This window comes from Salvia miltiorrhiza, chromosome 3 (assembly GCF_028751815.1).
Source record: "Salvia miltiorrhiza cultivar Shanhuang (shh) chromosome 3, IMPLAD_Smil_shh, whole genome shotgun sequence".
NCBI classification, from domain to species: domain Eukaryota; kingdom Viridiplantae; phylum Streptophyta; class Magnoliopsida; order Lamiales; family Lamiaceae; genus Salvia; species Salvia miltiorrhiza.
This window is the reverse complement of record NC_080389.1, coordinates 19022218-19029658: the sequence shown is the minus strand read 5'-3', so window position 1 is coordinate 19029658 and position 7441 is coordinate 19022218. Positions and strand designations below refer to the sequence as shown.

Genomic DNA, 7441 nt, shown 5'->3' with positions numbered 1-7441 from the left:
TAAACGTCAACATCGTCATAACTCCATAAATATCAGGAATTTCAAGATAAAAAACAAAGCAGGGATAGCTTATTTTTCATAAGGAATCATAATATGCAGAGTATCGCAGCAAAAAGCGAACCGATTATATGTATGAAGACACATAACCGTGAGTATATTACTTGATTCAAAAGAAAATAAAGTATTTTAATCATCAAGACTCTATCAATCATAACGGCAATATTAAATATGAACACATCGATTGAAACGTTCCCCCACCAGCACCAGACCAATCTCACTCCTCGCTTAGCCTGTACATTTAGAAATACATGCAGGGCGTGAGTACATAATACTCAGTGGGCAAACGCCGAAAAACAAGAAAGGTGCTCTTAGAGCTATAGGTTTGAAGCTTGCCACATCTCAGCAATACACAAAAATAAGTTAGCATAAATGAATCTGTGCATGCAGTTTTAATAATAAAGATCATAAATAAGTGTCTGCAAACAAGTAATCGACATGTATGTATCGCATCTACAACTCATCATCATAAACAAGGTACTGAGAAGTAGGCCTCATTCTCAAGCACCGTGACCGGCGGACCCGAAGACGGCTCACGGTCATCTCTGTGTACACAACCCTGCTTGTGGCAGGATCCGAATTCGTCTCATCTCATCAGTAGAGGGTAACATACAAGCTCAACATCAAAAATTGGCAAGTCAAACAGTTCTCAAATATCATTTATCTCAAAGCATTTGATAAACTCATAACATCATTAAATCATTTTAGAAAGCTCGAATGATATACGTATACTCAAAATATTGCCCACCTGAAGACCTTACTCAAAATCTCCCGTCAAAGCGGAGTTACTTACTTCCTTGCTCTGCTTGTGTCTCCAGGGATCATCATCATCATCGAAGGTTCATGTCATAAAAATGAATCTCGATTATAAACTCATTGACTAATTCTCAAGCCTTAACTCATGCTCTATCTCATATTCTATCTCCTTACTCAACTCTATATAAACTCTCCACTCAACTCAAATCCTTAAGTTCAAGGATAGGTTTCAAGAAAATTCATGGTTCTAAGTCTCGATTTATCTCTCATATAAGGCTCGTCTAATCTCATTCAAACACATAGACAACACAATCACACAAGGCACATAAGAAACACAATCAAACATCATCAAAACATGCTCTATTTTTACACTGACTTAACTTCAAAATTTAATCTGTTCTGACTCCGACATCTCCTGGACTCGACACTCATACCGAAAGAAAGATCTTCGAGTCTAGTTTCCTATAAAAAAAACGTAGAGTCGAAAACTCCAAGTGGTTTGAGAGATATGACGTTTTTACCACGATCTACCATATTCGGCAGTTTTGAGCAATCGAAAACTTTGATTTTTGAAAAATAGTAAACGTTACCGAAAAGGTCTGAAATTTGGTGGAAACTTAGCTAAGACACTCATGTCTCAACAATAAAAATTTGGGCTCCAAAATGTTAAGTAAAGATACTGAAAAAGGTGACTCTATGGGCTACTCACTGAACATTTCGGCAGAACGTAGCAGTTTTGGTTTTACATTTTATAAAAATAGTAAATGAAGTCCAAATAACTTGAAATTTTACCGGTATGCTTAAGTCTCTCATATAAACGTGTCATAAAATTTTCAAGGTATTGAGTAACAATAACCCCTCGAAAACAGTAGGTCAGTGCGTCATGAAAAATGACTCCGAACTCAACCACACAAGTAAACATGCTCAACTCAACATTCCATCAAAGAAAACTCATCAAAGCTCATTTTTAAACACTTATAGCACTAAAAAACATTCAAGCACAACTTAATACTCATCATAACTCAAATTGACTCTCCTCCTACATCTTAGACTCAAATCTCAAGGAAAACGTTTCAACGAACACATTATTTCAATTCTCTTCTCATTTTCATGCTCAAAATTACTCAAATACTCAAACATGATCTCATACATCATATAACTCATTATACACACATATATCCTCTTTAATCATACAAACTAAACTAAGTCCAAATTTATTTAGTCAACAAAAGACCTAGTCAAACATAATTAGACACTAATATCATGCTCAATTATATATATCCTAAACCAAAACACTTAATAAACACATAGGCAAGGAAGTCCTAATTTTCAATAAACTAAACTCTTTGAAATTTTATAAACACACATGAAACCTTAATCTAATCATAGATCTATCAATTTTAACCATTTAAACTCACATATAATCCATCAATTTACAATTTAGGGCATAGATACACATATCCCTAATTTTATTAAACTAACTCACCTTAAATTCATCAATTAACATCATATACTCAATCTAATCCATCAATCATCATCATAGACATCTCATAGACTCATTTTTCATCATCAATTCATCACTTAATACATCAACTCACAAATTCCCAAATGTTGGGTAAACTAAACTCATCCAACTTTCACATCTCAAGGCATAGCCTTTCACAACACACATCAATCATCATCAAACATCACATAGATCTCATTTTTCACCCCAAATCAAGGAAAGAAAAAGAAATTTTTTTGAAGGGTAGAGATCCTAAATTTTCGAAAATTTGGAAAAAAAAGAAGGGGTGATTTTTTTGCTTCAATCTTCCATAAATACTCACATATATCATCATACAAGTTATATCTATGGATTTAAAGGTCACTTACCCAAACTTGCCCCAAAACTCACACTTTCTCTTTCTAGCTTTGAAACCAATCTTCAAGGATCCTCTTGAATTCAATGAGATTGAAGGTGTTTAGGCAAGATTTAGTGGTGGATTAGTGTGTTTGGTATGATTTTAGGAAGCTCCGAAGGTCTCATTAATGGTTGACAATGGTGGAAAGTGAGAGATGAGGGAGAGAGAGAGAGTGTCGAATTGGGTGGAGTGAGGAGAGAGAGAAACTTTGCAAGATATGTAATGGATTTGATAATCTTAGAGAGATTTGGCAAATCTTAAGGAATATATGGCATTAAATGCCTTGATCTCTCTCTCTAATCTCTACACTCTCTCAAATAATCCACTTGGCAAATGAATATTTAGACACATGCTCAAAGGATTAAAATAATAATGTGAGAAGGGTGATTGAATAATAACCATAATAATTATGGAAATATTACTCATTAATAAAATACCATAGCATAATTATTCATGTGACCGAATAAAATAATTATAGCACTAATATTAGTGCACTCACTCAATTTTAATATTCCTCATCGTAGGAAAAATAATTCAAAAATATTATGCTTGGAAAATTTTCCATAAACCGGCATCATTCGATTTCTCGGTAAAAATAAACCGCACTTGCTTTGGAAACTTAATTAAAATTCCAAATGCTAAAGTCCTCAAATAAAAATCATAATAACTTGCTCACAATGACATACGTAACAAAAATCACATAATCAATCAGTCACGTAATTTCACATAATATCACGTCAAAGCAGTCGGCAAACACAAGCAAACTAGACGTCTCTCTGACCGACTCTTTTCATCAAGGTTCTCACTCTTTCTTTCTCGACTCTATTTCCAACTTATTATTCCTATTTTCTTAATAGGACAGTCAGTCTCTCTAATAACTCGGTATCCGGTAACTCTATTCCCGGTAGTCGAAAACAAAATAAAATCTCAGCTCAAATCAATCAGCATCTCTATCTCAACTCATTTCTCAAATCTCTTCACTCTAACTCTATCATTGGTTTGTCCACTCATATCTCTATTTAAAAGACAATCTGTCTTATCTGGTCATAAAAGAAAATAATCTCACATCTCGACATCTCAGTATTCTCAATAGTGTTAAAACACTATCTCACAACATAAGGAAAAGTACGGGGTGTTACATCCTACCCCCCTAAAAAAAATTGCGTCCCGAAATTTGAGTTATTCACCTTCGGGAAAAAGCTTTGGGTACTTTTCTTTCATCTTCTCTTCAAGTTCCCATGTTGATTCTTCTTGACCGTGATGTCTCCATCGGATTTTCACCAAAGGAATCGACTTGTTCCTCAATTGTTGGATCTTCCGGTCCAGAATAGCATCAGGTCTCTCTCCATAGCTCAAATCTGGTTCCAGGGACACTTCTTCTTGATGGATGATGTGTTTTGGATCAAACACGTACTTTCTCAGTTGAGAAACATGGAAAACGTCATGGACGTTCGCGAAGCTCGGAGGCAACGCTAGTTTATAGGCTATAGGGCCTACCTTCTCTAGGATATCATAAGATCATATATTTCTCGATTTGAGTTTTCCGTTAATCTCGAAAATAATAATAATACACTCCCCGAGGTGGGAAAAACTTACAGAAACATTGTCTCTATCTTCAAAAGAATCTATCAACAATTACTCAATTGTTGGGTTTTCTTTTCTTAATTTTGCCAATCGATGCCATAATTCATGGTGTTAGGTCCGGGGGATCTCGAATAGGTGTATGGGGGGGAAGGAATACACCTATAGGCTATTTTTACAACAATCTACCGACCTCAATCAGAGGGATCTCAGTCAGAGATTAAAGCGAAACTTTGCATGCAAACATGACTCCTATTTTATCGAAATCAGTTTTGACCAACAGGGTTGACGACTGATACTGAAAGCTCTTCAGTAAAGAGTTATCAGTTAAGTTGCTGGAACTTAACTGATCCAAGTTAAGGCTTCAGTCGTGTTTGCAAAGATAGAGATGATATCACTCTTCCTGACTATCTGAGGATAGATCAGTTAGACTAATACCATACGCAACGGAAATTAAACTTAGTTTCGAAATAGCCTCAGTGGAGCAAGTTGTTGGTTTAAGGTTTCTCTGTGCTGTTAGTCAGTGTTCAGTTTTATCAATTGAAATAGCACAAGTAAGAATGTAAAACTGAAAGCTGTAAACAACACAGAGACTTTTACGTGGTTCGGAAAAACCCTTTCCTACATCCACGGTTGGTTGATCAGACCAACAATCCACTCCGCAAGTGCTTCACTGGTGCACTGCAAACCGTACCCGTGTGCTTGCCTGGTGCACACAACCGTAAACTGAAGAAAACCCTTCTTCAGCACCCACACAACCTCGCGTAGGATTTCCCTGCTAAGCACACCTCGTGCTCAGACTTTTCACTCAGAGTTCAGAGTACCTTCCTGAACTCCGAACTACTCAAACACTCTTATGGGGGGGAGGTTTGAACGAGTGCCAACTATACTTACAAAGAACAAGTTCTTTGAAGCAAGTTTGACCTTTGGCTTCTGGGTAAACAGATATATGCCTAGGGTCTAAGAGAATGTATGTAATCAGCAGTGACTGATTTTGGCTTTGGAATTCTCTTCTTCGATTCAAGCTTTGGGGCGGTTAAGCTTTAGGCTGAGTAGCAATTTTGGCAGAGCTTCAGCTTATGTCGTTGAATCGGTGAAGGTTGAAGTGATCCTCGAGCGCTATTTGTAGGAGAACTCTTGAATAGATCCGTTGGCATAAATCGTCCTCAAGATTTCTTTCGTTGGAGAGCAATTCGAATTTGGGCTGAGGCTTCAATCTTCGAGGTTCCTTGTCTGTGTGGAAACGGCTCTCTTTGATGGACAGGAGATGTGACATCTCTGAAAAGTAACCACCAGATAGGAATGACCTCTGCAGAGATAAGATATTCTGAGATCTCTGCATTTAATGCGGCTGTACTTGTGCGTACGTGGCTTCCTCTGAACGTTGGAAGATCAGTCCTAGGAGGAATGTTCAACTGATACTTGACTTTAGTATCAGTCCTTTGCGCGCATTAAGTAATCAGTCTTCAACTGATTCTTCAACTGATACTTCAGTTGGTATCTGCAGTCTTCAGTCTTCGTTCTTCAGTTTTCAATCTTCAGTCTTCTACACCGCAACTAAACTAGAAACGAACTCTAACACTTGAGTTCAAAAATGATTCTAGTCTATTACATTTAAGTCCTATGAATTTTGGTATCATCAAAACAAGGGTTAGGATATTCCACAAGGTTCCCAACAATTTTCCCCTTTTTGATGATGCCAAAACCACACAGCAGTTCTAGACAGCAAAAAGACTGAACTCACAGTACAAGTTCCCCCTTAACAATAGAACCTAAAAACTTGTACTTAGAGCAAGAACGAAAACAGTTCTAAAACAGAACATAAAGAAGACAGAAAAACCATAATCAGAGCCTGGACAAAGAGTCATTATCTTCAGGTTGAGATCAATAAGAAGTTCATTTCATTAATAAAGACTGATAAGTCATCAGTCGAGGTACAGAGCAAGACTTACATTGGAGTAAAAAGAAAAACAAAAACAACATGGAAAACCCATGGACTCCAGCAGTCTGCTTGGCTGCGCCTTGAACTTCTTGATCTTCATCTTCTGTCTTCATGTCTTCATGTTCCTAAGCTTGTTCCACTCTCAGTTGTGTTCCGTTGAATTGAGGTCTTTTCCTCTTGGCTAATCTTCCTCATGATCATCGGATGAAATAGGATGATCATGTTGCTTAACCGACTTAAGTTCATTAGATTGTTCTTCTTTCCCCCTTTTTGGCAACATCAAAAAGAAGGGCGAACCTAAGAAGGAAGCGAAGACCATGCGAAGGTAAGTTCGCAGGAGGAAGATATTGGGGTCATTGGGGATGCAGAAGGCGAAGGCTTAGAAGGAGGTTAGGAAGAAGAAAGAAATGACGAGGAAGAAAAGAAGAGAATCAGAGGGTTTGAGAGGTGAGGGGTTGTCAATTCAGTGGAGATTGTGAGGGTCTCACTGTTGACATAGCGCCGGTTGACAATGAGTTCCTGCTCATTGTTGTTGCTCCGCATCGGAGCTCCACAAAAGACGAGAGGCCTTTCGGTGAAGACGATGAAGTTTGTCCTATTTCAGACAGGTACTTCAAACCGATGCACCGGGCATGAGGATAGAAGACACTTGCTTCGCTGGATACAAGTGAGGGTAGAGCAAACTTTGACGCTGGAGAGACGTTGAGATCCAGTGGAAGGGTCCGGTGAAGACCTGGTGTGTGAGCGTCATTCTTCCACTCCATGACTTTACAGTCATAGATTTTTCCTTTAGTCGGAACAATTTTTCTCTGCAACTTTTGGAAAGATTGAAAATTTTTCTCACAGTGAAGGCTGTGGAGAGTTGTTAGTTGATGCAGAAAAATCGTGAAGACAACATGGTATAAATAGACAAGATTTGAACCATGTAAGAAGATGAAAGGTTTTTCGAAAACTGTGCCTAAAATACAATTGAAGAGAAAATTCGCGTCCGCCGTCACTGCGAGGGACTGTGTTTTCTAAAAAGTTGAAAGGCATCATTGCATTCTGTCATGTCAATGAGCTTTTCAAGAAATTTTATTGCAGAGGCAAAAAGGTTGGTAAGATTTTTGGCAAAAAGATCAGGACAAGTTCAATCAAAACAGATTTTCACTTTATAAAAATCTTGTCCTTCATGGATATTCCATTTTCCAACAATTCCAACAAT

The 7441-nt window shown here is 37.6% G+C and overlaps 1 long non-coding RNA gene across 1 annotated transcript; it reads right to left on the bottom strand.

Annotated features, from left to right (window-relative positions):
• On the bottom strand, positions 1-2933 carry LOC131017991 (uncharacterized). The gene is made up of 2 exons (XR_009099958.1): positions 806-2933; positions 1-290 (listed from the first exon to the last, which is right to left on the bottom strand). It is a non-coding gene; the product is annotated as an uncharacterized LOC131017991 (long non-coding RNA).
• Positions 2934-7441: the final 4508 nt, after the last annotated feature.